This window comes from Pristiophorus japonicus, chromosome 18 (genome assembly GCF_044704955.1).
Source record: "Pristiophorus japonicus isolate sPriJap1 chromosome 18, sPriJap1.hap1, whole genome shotgun sequence".
Taxonomy (NCBI): domain Eukaryota; kingdom Metazoa; phylum Chordata; class Chondrichthyes; family Pristiophoridae; genus Pristiophorus; species Pristiophorus japonicus.
This window is the reverse complement of record NC_091994.1, coordinates 79,645,449-79,659,028: the sequence shown is the minus strand read 5'-3', so window position 1 is coordinate 79,659,028 and position 13,580 is coordinate 79,645,449. Positions and strand designations below refer to the sequence as shown.

The 13,580-nt window shown below is 48.2% G+C and overlaps 1 long non-coding RNA gene across 1 annotated transcript; it reads right to left on the bottom strand.

Annotated features, from left to right (window-relative positions):
• Window positions 1–3,232: 3,232 nt before the first annotated feature.
• On the bottom strand, window positions 3,233–5,871 carry LOC139229260 (uncharacterized). The gene is made up of 2 exons (XR_011587699.1): window positions 5,764–5,871; window positions 3,233–4,347 (listed from the first exon to the last, which is right to left on the bottom strand). It is a non-coding gene; the product is annotated as an uncharacterized lncRNA (long non-coding RNA).
• Window positions 5,872–13,580: the final 7,709 nt, after the last annotated feature.

The following is a 13,580-nucleotide window of genomic DNA, read 5'->3' as shown; positions in this document are numbered from 1 at the left end:
TTGAGCTTTTAGTATCTAGTCTGATTCTTCATTCAAGACATACCAATTCCCTCACTGATTGTCCCGGATATCGTTCCCATTTCTCATGTCATTGCTGTTACTTCTTCCGACAGTCCCACTGATGGCATCCTGGAGTGATCGGGTAAGGTCAGTGCTTTCCGCACTCAATGACATCATCTGAGGCACATTTGTTAGATCTTGCACTTCAGGAGAGCGCGGTTGAGCTCTCTTTCCCATCCGCCCCATGGGTGTGGCTTGCATCCCGACACTGGGACCCGCAGCCTGGGACAGTGGGGCCCTGTGTGTGCCTTGCTGCACCACACCACTGGGACCGGCAACATCGGAAGGTGGGGTCTTGGGTGTGCCTCGCTGCACCACATCACTGGGACCAGCAACCTCGGAAGGTGGGGCCCTAGGTGTGCCTCACTGGACCAGACCACTGGGACCGGCAACCTCGGAAGGTGGGGCCCTGGGTGTGCCTCACTGGACCAGACCACTGGGACCGGCAACCTCGGAAGGTGGGGCCCTGGGTGTGCCTCACTGCACCACACCACTGGGACCCGCAACTTCGAAAGGTGTGAAACCATGGAATGTCCCACCAGCATCCAAACCACTAGTCACGGAAGGGGCTGTCACCTCCATGAGTGGCACCTCCTCCAAAGTCAATACAACAGTAGGAGCTTCATCCAGCTCCATCCCCTCCCCTTCATCCCCATATTATTGGTCTGGATGGTTGGATTGGAAGACGTTCTCCTCTTCAGGCTCGTCCTCGTCTAAATAATCTTCTGCAACAACGAGTTGGCCTCAAGTTCTGCAAAAGACAACAGAACAGACAAATGGTTAGCAACAGATGAGGGGGCAGGGTGGGTGGCATGAGTATGCTCTCACATCACAGGCCAGGCAGCAGGCTGATTTGAAGGACCATGATGAATTTGCAGGACTTTCCCTCTCCCTCAAGTGTGGGCCCAGCTTGTGCAGTACTGATTGCTTTTTTCCAGGCAGGACCTATCAAAACAGCGACCCTCTCTTCCAAGTGTGTCAGTGGGTGCAGATTTGCCGGGCCTCCTCCTGTTCTAGTTTTTTCCCTTTTATTATGTGCCACCTTCCACTGCAAAGATGAAAATGCAGCTTTCTGCTTTCTGCTGGGTGGGACATATACAGCTAGTCACATTTACAATTGCAATTCCATTGAATAAATGAAAATATTACTTACACTAACTACTTGACCAAGGGCCTGTCATTTCTTTTTACACTGGCATCCAGATCTCTTAGTGGTCACCATTGCACGGTAATCTTCTGCAACTTGGTTCCAGCATTTCTTCATTTCTTTGGGTGGAACTTTTATGTGACCTCTGCTGGTGTCCAGCTCCTGCCATTTGTTCTCAATCACAGTAACTAGTGCCTCCACTTCTTCCTGTAAGAAATTCTTGGTCCTTGCACCACATTGCATCTTGTATTGCTCCAGCTGCAATTTTTCCAATGCTTTCACACAGCACTCCTTCTCACACACAGAACTGGCTCTTTAAAAATGGGCGATTGCCAAATCCGTGCTGTACTGAGCATGCGCGTCCATTGGAACGACGTCAAAAACGTAACTTTTTTCTTCGCGCATGCGCAGAAGGTGCAGCTTCGTTTTTTGGTGCAGACAGCAGGCTCCAACACCCCCCCACCCCGAGGCGACTGGACACACTGCACGGCACCAAATTCAAATTATACATCGGGGAAACTGGCAAATTATTTCTGGTGCATATCTGGCCTTGAAAAACAGGCGTAACTCTGGCAATACGCCAGAAAACAAGCTTGGGGAAAATTGAGTCCATAGTGTTTAAGTCGCTCCTTGGCCTCGCTCCTCCCGATCTCCATAACTTCTTCTAGCCTTACAATCCCTCTCGCACTCGCTGAACTTCCAGTTCCTCTGACTCTGGCCTTTTGTGCATAGCCCCCACATGTACCCCACCATTGATGCCCATGCTTTCAGCCCAAATTCTGGAATTCCTTCTCAAAATGCAAGTTGTTGTTTGTTCAGCTTTCACACTTGCCAAATGTGTATGTATATAATTGTGTGTGTGTATATATATATATATATGGCAAACAAGCCAAGGATGGACAGAAGAAACATTGCAAGGACACCCTCAAAGCCTCCCTGATAAAGTGCCGCATCCCCACCGACACTTGGGAGTCCCTGGCCAAAGACCGCCCTGAGTGGAGGAAGTGCATCCGGGAGGACGCTGAGCGCCTAGAGTCTCATCACCGAGTGCATGCAGAAAACAAGCGCAGGCAGTGGAAGGAACGCGCGGCAAACCTGTCCCACTCTCCCTTACCCTCAACAACTGTCTGTCCCACCTGTGGCACGGACTGTGGCTCTCGTATTGGACTGTTCAGCCACCTAAGGACTCATTCCAAGAGTGGAAGCAAGTCTTCCTCGATTCCGAAGGACTGCCTATGATGATGATGTGTAAATATATATATATATATGTGTGTATGTGTGTATATAAATGTGTGTTTTTTATATATATATATATACACATAAAATATATATATATTATATATACATACACACACACACACATCTATATATCTATACACACACACACATGCACTATACTGATAGTTGGCAGTGGTGAGCTGTTTGATAGAATTACTGATCATAAGAATTGTGCATTCAAATTACAAAATGTAATTCGATCAATAAATCCCGTTAAAACTTATTGAGACTAAAAATGTATGGGTTATGGGCTCTCCATAAAATATCTTGCCCCAGAAATGCACTGCAACTCCAATTGTGGAAGAGACTTATTCTGGCTCCTTTGTAGGATCTCCACACCTTTGTTGCTGTGTTCTGAGGGGAGACTGCTGGATGAGTTATGGATCTTAACTATTTTGCACAATGAACTGGCAGGGCCAACCTGCAATGGAGCATAATTCCCTTTTCTTGTTACTTGGCTGAGTTCATGATATGAGAGAAGAGAAGAATTTTATCATTTATCAGTTACTGAAATTATATCAGAGCAGAGTTTGATTTGATAAAGACAAACGGCTGTTTGATCAGAAAATTGAAACAGTGGAGCACTGGCCAGCTGACTTGTGTTGCCAACTTTGGTTGGACGTATCCCTGGCGATTTCATCGGATCTCCAATCGCCCTGCCCAGCCAAATAGCCTTTTTACCCCATCTCCGACATTTTTATAACTCATAAGTGAAAGTGTTCAAAGAAAATGGAAAAGAAACGAACATTTTTTTTTAACTGTACCAATGATTTAATTTTTTCTCCCAGGTTGCTCGCAACAGCGTCCAGGAGATTGCTCTTTAATTCCCAGTGGCTCCAGGACAATCCTGGAGGGTTGGCAACCCTACAGCTGACAAGTATTTAGGGTCTGATCACAGGTTGCTGCTCACTTAAGTCCATTTCCAGCACCTCTTATCCAGCAGGTTTACGACTTGGTTAGGCTGCGAGTTACAGTTATTTTTTTATTTTTATTTATTCGTTGCCAATCTTTCCAATTCTTTGTCAGATCATCTTGTCAGATTACAAACGCCAGAGGTCACCTTGCACACATCAAGGATCACTCTGCGCCAATGCTCTTAGCAAAAAGGCCTAGAGCCACTGCACCATTCCTGGAAGTACTGCAATACCAGGTTCGTGCCATGGAGGTGGGTGTGTGCCCCCCACCCACCTCCGTGGAGGTGGATGGGTTAAACCACCCCACCCACCGAGTTACAGTTATTACTGCAGCACTCATTGTTAACTACAGACATGCATAAAGATGTGATAGATCACGGAAAATAGGCTGCTGCTTAGCACAAAGCCACCCATGAATGAGTTGAGCCACTTTTTCATTGCTGTGTTAATTCGGATGCCGGGAGACTGGAACCCGTAAATCAACTCTTTCCATTGATAAATCCAGTTATTTTATCCCTGTGACAGACTCGCAACAAACTGGATCTACGAGTGTGCCATAGGGAAGCCAGACCTAGCTGTGTAAATACAGCTTGCAGACACCAGCCTCCCAGAATCCAAGCTAAAACAACAATATAAATTATTTTGTTCTGTCCACTGATGCTGCTTGCTGAGTATTCCCAGTACTTCCTTCTGTTGTACGCAATTTAAAAGTGGTTTTAAATTCCATGCTCGATGACTGGCGAGGTGGTGTTTTGCTTTCAGTCTTTGTTCCTGTTAAAGTTATATACTTGCTCCTTTTTTATGGAGGCCTGTGTTGCTTGGAGACTGAACTGGTTGATGGGTTCCCAGAATTGGTCCAGGAGTTCATTCAAGGTCACTGTTGGGAGCTGGTGTCAAGGAGTCAAATGACACAGAAAGAGAATGAGTAACCACGGAATCGGAGGAATGCTAGAAAAAATAAATGAAGAGGTGAGAAGGGGAGGGAGAGACCTGAACAACAACAGATGCATGAAGGAGTGGGGCAAGTCAGGAAGATGGTAGCCAATATAAGGCCAGCATAGGGAGTTTGGACATGCATCACAGCATTGCAGAGACATGTACTCACAGATCATCGAGTGTTGTAAACCCTACATGTGTGGTGCTTATCCCATTTAATTGTAAGTAAACTGTCTACCCCCATAAACTATTTGCCCCCATCAATTTCTGCAGAAACCTTTAAGTGTAAGGGGAAGCTTAGAGAGCCTGCACTCCCAGTATGAAGCTTTGCTCCACAGGACCACAAGTCAAAGAATCTGAGCTATACTGCTTTCGCCCTATTGTTGATGCACATTCCTTAAAGGAGCTCTGCTCTTGAGGCAATGTCTCCCTGAATTTGGCCCATATCGTCATATCATTTTCAGATGGCAGTGAATGCGGCAGCACTAGATGATAAAGGCGGGTGATGATGAATACTGGAGCATAGTGCAGAGAAGAGTCTATTTTCTGTAAAAATTTGTACTAAACAAAGACAGCCTGCAATATGAAAATTAATGTTCCTATTAATGTCAGTAATTGTCATAAATTCTACAAACTGGTCAGACACGCAAGTTATAAAGTTTTTGTAGATTTTATGGGCCCAAAATTCCACATGGACTCTTTTTGGCACAGTTGTAGAGGTATGTCTGATTTTTTTTTAGTGGCCCGACTGCACCAAAAATAAAGTTCCAAGTTTCACCAGCATAACCTTTCATTTTGGAGCAGTGCCAATGTCCTTAAACTTTGTGGGTGGAGCTTTAAGGTCTGCGCCGAAAAACTGAGATTGCTAGGGTAATGAGGGACGCTCTGAAGGGCTGAGGCACAAATAAAGCATTTCCCCTTTGTAAAATAGATCACTAAGTGAGACTTGGGACAATAGACTGAATTCTCAATATATGAAACGATATGAAATTCCTTTATTCCTTTTTACAGTGCCGATGCATTCCTGGGCCGAAAGGCCCTACACGCCCCACCTCACACCAGCCCAAACCGAAAGGACCCCACACTGACCTGCACCTATCCCAGGCCGAAAGGACCCCGCACCGGGCTGCTCCCATCCTGGGCCAAAAGTAACCCGCACAGGCCCGCTGCCATCCCGGGCCAAAAGGACCAGGCACCAGCCTGCTGCCATCTCGTGCCGAAAGGACCCCGCACCGACCCGCACCTATTCTGGGCTGAAAGGACCCCGCACCGGCCCGCACCTATTCTGGGCCGAAAGGACCCCGCACCGGCCGGCACCTATTCTGGGCCGAAAGGACCCCGCACCGGCCCGCACCTATTCTGGGCCGAAAGGACCCCGCACCGGCCGGCACCTATTCTGGGCCAAAAGGACCCCGCACCGGCCTGCACCTATTCTGGGCCAAAAGGACTCCGCACCGGCCCGCTGCCATCCTGGGCCGAAAGAGGCCCGCACATATCCTGGGCTGAAAGGGGCCCGCACCCCCCCTAACTCAAAAGGCCCCCGCACCGGCTGCTGTCATCCTGGGCTGAAAGGCCCCGCCCAAATGCCGTGTCTTCAGTTCTGTTGAAACAATGGCGTCTTCTCTCCGCCGATTTTCTCTTCTCTGCACCGATTTCCTTAAGTGTCGGGAAGGTTTTTCAGAAAGGTGCAGTGCGCCGTTTTGGAAAAAAAACGTACTTGGCCAAACTCGCTTAAATGGCCAGAAATGGCGCATCCGGCAGGTTCCGCCCCCAGTGACGTAAAAAAAATTGGGAACTAAAAAAAATCAAAAGTTCCTACTTTAGAATGTCACAGAAACGTTGGTGAAATTTGCAGATTTTAGTCTGCTCCAAAAAAACGGCACAGAATGGTGGCGAAAATTCAACCCATTGTCACTTCTTTTGGTATCTCGACATTCTATGATCCAGTGCTTCCAGCGACAGTCGCTGGAAAAGCATGTCAGGAAATCACCGACAGTTTCCTGAGGACGCTTGTCCCGAGCACGGCTCCCGACTGGGAGTGACGGATCACAGAGTGGCTCCACTTCGCATTCTGCCTGTGCATTTATTGAAACATTTGCATTTGCAGCTTTAGTCTTTTGACTGTGAAACCTTCTGCGATGACCGGGCAAAGGTCTGTACAAGCCAGCACATCAGAAGCCACAAAGTTAGCCTCTATGGGTAGGCTGAGTACTTAACCTGTCAAAACTCCGAAAAAATAAATGGCGGCTTGTGGCATCCAGCACTGGTGAGAGACTCATTTATATTTGTCATTGGTTACCATGTCAACTGTGACTTGGTGAGTAACATTCTCGCCTCTCCATCAGAAGTTCGTCAGTTCAAGTCCCACTCCCAACAGCTGAGCACAAAATTTAGGCTGACACCACAGTGCAGTACTGAAGGACCGATGCACTGGCGGAGGTGCGGTCTTTTGGTTCAGATGTTAAACCAAGGTCCCGTCAACTTTCGCATGTGGACATAAAAGATCCCATGGCACTATTTTGAAGAAGAGCAGGAGAGTTATCCCGGTGTCCTGGCTAATATTTATCTCTCAACCATCGCCACTAAAATAAGTAATCTGGTCATTGGGAAACGTGGCATCCATTTTGTGCACATCAAGCTCCCACAAACAGCAATGAAATAAATGACCGGATAATCTGTTTTTGTGGTGTTGGTTGAGGAATAAATATTGTCCAGAACTCCGGGGAGAACAAAACGCTCCTGCTCTTTTTTGAAATAGTGCCATGGGATGTTTTACATCCACCTGAGAGGGCAGATAGGACCTTGGTTAAATGGCTCCTCCGGCAGTGCAGCATTCCCTCAGAACTGCACTAAAATGTCAGTCTAGATTTTTGTGCTTAAGTCTCTGAAGTGGGACTTAAAGCCACAACCTTCTGCCTCCAAGGCAAGAGTGCTACCACAAAGCCACAGTGACACCAAAGTAAATTTGTTGCAGTGGCCTAAGGTGGTGACTGGGAAGGCTCTTCCTGGTTTCCGGCATTAGTGAGTGCAGCAAGCTTGCTTTGGTGTTGCCATCGGCTGCATGAGACCTACACGTTTACAGGCAGCCACACTAGCACAGACCTTAGCACAATGTAAGGCGCTAATACATTGTCATCATGATAGGCAGTCCCTCAAATCGAGGATGACTTGCATCCACATCAAAAAGTTCACAGATGTTTCAATGAAGGACCTAATATTCCAGGTCCAAAACTAAATCTTGAAAGGTGGAAGATGCCGATGCGTGTATTTTTTTAAACATGTGGTGACCATTGCACACCAGCCGCCACCACGAGCTTGACAGAGCCTTCGACCGCCTGAGGAAAAGAGTGTTCGAAGACCAGGCCGTCAAATCTACCACCAAGCTCATGGTCTACAGGGCTGTAGTAATACCCGCCCTCCTGTATGGCTCAGAGACATGGACCATGTACAGCAGACACCTCAAGTCGCTGGAGAAATTCCACCAATGATGCCTCCGCAAGATCCTACAACTCCCCTGGGTGGGCAGATGCGCCAACATTAGTGTCCTCGTCCAGGCCAATATCCCCAGCAATGAAGCACTGACCACACTTGATCAGCTCCGCTGGGTAGGCCACATTGTCCGTATGCCAGACACGAGATTCCCAAAGCAAGTGCTCTACTCTGGCTCGTTTGCCATGAAGGAGTTCAAAGGTGGACAGATGAAATGTTACAAGGACACCCTCAAAGCCTCCCTGATAAAGTGCAACATCCCCACTGACACCTGGGAGTTCCTGGCCAAAGACCGCCCTAAGTGGAGGAAGGACATCTGGGAAGGCGCTGAGCACCTCTAGTCTCATCGCCGAGTACATGCAGAAAACAAACGCAGACAGCGGAAAGAACGTGCTGCAAACCTGTCCCACCCTCCCTTACCCTCAACGACTGTATGTCCCACCTGTGGCAGGGACTGTGGTTCTCGTATTGGACTGTTCAGCCACCTAAGGACTCATTCCAAGAGTAGAAGCAAGTCTTCCTCGATTCCGAGGGACTGCCTTTGATGATGAATACATTGTTGTCATCATCATAGGCAGTCCCTCGAATCAAGGATGACTTGCTTCCATGTCAAAAAGTTCACAGGTGTTTCAATGAAGGACTTAATATTCCAGGTCGCAAACTAAATCTTGAAGGGTGGAAAATGCCTGTGCGTGGATTTTTTTTAAACGTGTGGTGACCGTTGCACACCAGCCACCACAGTGGCTTGACAAAGCTAGGTCTTGGTCCAGTGGCAAGGATTAACCAAGACGACTGGCGACGTGCTCTGCTGAACGGACCTGGTGCGCGCACATATCGCAGTGTGGGCTGGCCCACTCCAGGGAGCAGCATGTGCTGGAGCAGGGGAGCAACCGCAGTGAAGAGGGACGTCACCAAGATCCAGGTCAGTGATTGGAGTGTGGGCAGGTACAGCAGGAGCGGCAAGGTCGTGGCGAAGGAGCGGCGAGAGATTGCAGAGGGAATACATTGTAGGACTGTTGCCAATGACATTGCCTTTTCTCCCTCCATTGGCTGCATTGCTTTATGTGCACATCCTGTGTCTTTCAATCTGAGCTGGAATTGAGGCTTATTGCAGCAATGTTTATGTAGGGAGATGGTCCTGAGCATTTGCCCTTGCTGCTTAAAATCATGCTGCTGCTTATCCTGATTTCCACATCTTCCTTCTGCCTACCATCCATCTTTCATTGTACTGCCTCAAAACAAATCTTGAATCAAGAGCTCTGCCTATGTGGTCAACATTAGTCATAAGAAAGAGGATGTGGCAGAAAGGGACTCCAACAAATTACAGCCTGCTTCCAGAGGCTAACTACTGACACCAAATGTAAAAGGAGATGGTACAAAAGACGGCCATTGTTCTCCTAATGGAGGAGCAAAGAAAGAAGGTAAAAGCAATGGTACACTCAGCACTGTTTGTGTCCGTGCCACTATAATGAGAGTTTCCAACACATAAGAGCATAAGAAATAGGAGCAGGGGTAGGCCATCCAGCCCAGTCAAGCCTGCTGCGCCACTAAATAAAATCATGGCTGATCTGATTATGGACTGAGCTCCACTTCCCTGCCTGCTCCCCATAATCCTTTATTCCCCTATTGCTCAAAAATCTGTCTATCTCCGTCTTAAATATATTCAATGACCCAGCCTCCACAGCTCCCTGGGGCAGAGAATTCCATAGATTTACAACCCTCTGAGAGCAGAAATTCCTCTTCATCTTAGTTTTAAATGAGCGGTCCCTTATTCTGAGGCTATGGGCCCAAATTTTCCCCCAGGGTTAGAATGGCGCACCTCCATGTGGTGCAGCGACTTTTTAGAACGGAAATGGCATCTATTATTTACCTTCGTATTCTCCCCACAGTCCAATTGATCCAGGCCCTTGGCACAGCGCAGCAGAATGCGTGGAGGGTGAAGCCAAGTCCCGGCGCTGAAAACAGTGCCGGGACCTCTGCACATGTGTGCTCGAGTGTGCGTGCTTGTGCAGTAGCTCCTCGCAGCCCGAATCTCTGCAAGCTGTGTGGGAGGGGCCTGAAGCACGCCACCCCTAGCCCTGGCCGAATGAGCTCCCCCGATGCCGCGTTCATGTGAGCAGGCTCCCAATGGCCCTAGTCATTATTTCAGTGGTTGTGCCAATGTGTGGGCACACGCTTTGACTTAAAGTATCTTGAATATTTTATGATGATTGGGATCTTTACAGTATAACTTGCCGCAGGCATTATTGTCAACCAGCAAGTCAAAGGCAGGAGATGCTCAGCAACAGGGTTAATGTGCATGTGGGGCACATAAAGCATTCAGAGAGCGGGGACAGCTTCATGTAGCGTGTGAAAGTGAAGGAACAGGCCAAGAGGGGGCGAGGCAGATGGGGACCTGGCTCAAGGTGAATTACCAAGCTGGCTGAGGCCAGAAAAGAAAACTTTGAATGAAACTCTTTTAGGAGTAAACAAAAAACATTAAACCGTGCCCCCCAATCTGGGGGAAACACCAACATTTACAAGGCCCTTTTTTTATTTTTTTGTTTTTTTTTTGGGCACAGAATCAAATTTTTTTTCCAAGTGCCCCCTATAAAAGGGGAGGGGGACACTAAAAGCACCGGCAATTAAAACAAATTAACTTAAAAACATAAAATCAAATTAAAATTTGGTTGCCGGGCGTGATGATGCACTCCAGTCCCTCCGGTGCCCACCTCTCGCGGAAGGCCGCAAGCGTACCGGTGGACACCGTGTGCTCCATCTCCAAGGATACCCTGGACTGGATGTATGCGCGGAAGAGAGGCAGGCAGTCTGGCTGAACGACCCCCTCGACCGCCCGCTGCCTGGACCGGCTGATGGCCTCCTTGGCCGTGCCCAGGAGCAGTCATACGAGGAGGCCCTCGGACCTACCCGCTCCCCTCCGCACAGGGTGCCCAAAGATCAGGAGTGTGGGACTGAAGTGCAGCCAGAATTTCAGGAGCAGCCCCTTTAAATAACAGAACAGGGGCTGCAACCTCGTGCACTCAATAAAAACATGGAATACGGACTCTTCCAGACCGCAGAAATTGCAGGAAACTTTGAATGAACCAAGGCAAACAACCAACAGCTGCTGGCATCAATCCAATATCGGTTCGTGGCGGTATTTTGTTGACCAAATCGAATACATTTCGTGCGTGTGTGTGTCTCTCTCTATCTCAAAATCCCTCCTCCTCTCCCCCCCCCCCCCGCCCCGTTAAGATGCCGCGTTCACCACTCATCATCCCCAGTCACCACCCCCCCCCCGAGCCTGCCACGTTGAGCCTTCTCCCTCCCTCCCCCAGGTTCAAATGCGCGTTCTCCCGCACCTATCCCAGGCCGAAGGGACTCCCGCACGGCCAGCCACTGCTAAGTTTAGTTGAAGGTAGGATTTACTTCAGTTCTTTATTAATTTAATTATTTACTTCAGTTCTTTATTTTTTATTGAATGCTTATTACTTTTTGTGCTTTGTTTGGTGCTTGGTGGTGCTTTAATTATAGTTACTTGCACCGATTCCTTAACTCTAGGTAAGGTTTTTCTGTGCGGACAGAAGTGGCAACATACGCTGGCCTAAGTTAGTTTGGAGCATCTATTTGCTGGCCAAACTCGCTTAAATGGCCAAAACAGGCATAAGTGGCTGGGAATGCCCCCTTTGGAGAAAAAAAACCTAACTAACTCACTTACACTAGCGCAAATTAAATGGCCAGAATTGCAACTAAAAAGATACGCCAGAAAAATCAAGTTACTCCAAAAAAAACAGAGCAACTCCTGGGGAAATTTGGACCCTAGTTTTAGTTTCCCCTATGAGGGGAAATATCCTCCCTGCATCCACCTTGTCACGTCCCCTCATTGGCCCCAAGTTTCATGCCGCGGCGAAAACAACGCACCTCCAAGCTGGGCGCCTGTTTTTCGCGCCGAAAACTGCGCCTATAAAAAAGTCCGATATTCTCGAGCTCCTTGGAGCTCGATGCCTGCTTGGCGTGGCGCGCTCTTCGCAGCAGGGGGCGGAGCCTACCACTCGCGCCGATTTTCTAAGTAGCGGGGGCGGGTACAATTTAAATTAGCCTTCGTGGTGCCGGCAACCCTGCGCGTGCACGTTGGAGCGTGCGCGCACGCGCAATCTCACACAAACATTGGCACTCGGCCATTTTTAAAAATACTGCAGAAAAAGTGAAGATTTGTTTCTTGGACCCCTGCAAAGGCTTGTAATTTAATTTTTTTGATATTTCTGTGTGTGAGGGAGTGCTTTTAGCAGCGCTGCTGAATAAATCACCTGCTGAAATCAGTGAGTTCAGCTTTTCACTGCTAAACTTGCAGAACCGGTGCTGCATTGGTGCATGCAAATTAAGGACTGTGTGTTTGGAGAAATAAGAGTGCCAATTCAACTTTGCAATAATACGTAGTGTTGACAATGCAGCACCCATTCTGCAAATTTAAATATAAAACTGTCGATGTGGCTGCCTCTCCCTGTCCAAATGGCCTCAGTCCCCCTCACAGCTCGAAGGCTGCTGCTGTATCTTCGGCTGCCGGCCAGCCACTGACGCCGCTGATATCCTATGGCCGAATGGCCTCACGTCCGTCCGCTGCTGATTCTTTGGCTGCTGGCCAGCCACTGACGCCGCCCCTAAAGCGTGGCCGAATGGCCTCAAGAACCTTAATGAGCTGCGTGTGTCCTGCGTTGATTCTTCGGCTGCCGGCCAGCCACTGACGCCGCTGCTATCTCATGGCCGAATGGCCTCACATCGGTCCGCTGATTCTGCGGCTGCCGGCCAGCCACTGACGCCGCTGATATCTCATGGCCGAATGGCCTCGGGTCCGTCCGGTGCTGCTTCTTCGCAGCCAGCCACGAAGAGAATGAAGGCCTGCCTCAAGCACTGCAGCTCAGCTCGAAGCTTGCTGCCGCTGCCGTCGAGACACTGACGCCACACCGCTGCCTGTCTCCAACATGAAAGGCCTGCCTGAAGCACTTTCACACAGGTAGGAACATGGTTTATTTAATCTTTTCTTTGCTTATAAATTTTTATTCAGGTTGGATTTATTTGTATAATATTTGTATAAGTATAACTAAGGATTGATTGTAGAATTTAATGACTTCCCTTCCCCCCCTTCCCCCCCAACTCGTTCCCTACGCCTAATTTGTAGCCTACGCCTGATTTTCTAAAGTGTCGACAAGGTTTTTTCGAGCGTACAAAAATCTTCACTTACTCCATTCTAAGTTAGTTTGGAGTAAGTTTTCACTCACGAAACTTTGAAATCAGGCGTAAGTGGCCGGACACGCCCCCTTTTGAAAAAAAAATTCTGTTCCAAAGTGAAACTGTTCTAACTGACTAGAACTGGAGCAAACTAAATGTGGAGAATTCCGATTTCTAAGATACTCCGTTCTACACCAGTTGCTCCTAAAAATCAGGAGCAAATCATGTAGAAACTTGGGGCCATTATCTTATGTTTCGATAAGATCACCTTTCATTCTTCCGAACTCCAATGAATATAGGCTCAACCTATCTTCCTAAGTCAACCCCCTCATCGCCAGAATCAACCTAGTGAACCTTCTATGAACAGCCTCCAATGCAAGTATATCCTTCCTTAAATACGGAGACCAAAACTGCATGCAGTACTCCAGGTATAGCCTCACCAATATCCTGTACAGTTGCAGCAGGACTTCTCTGCTTTTATACTATATCCCCCTTGCAATAAAGACCAACATTTCATTTGTCTTCTTGATTACGTGCTGTACCTGCATACT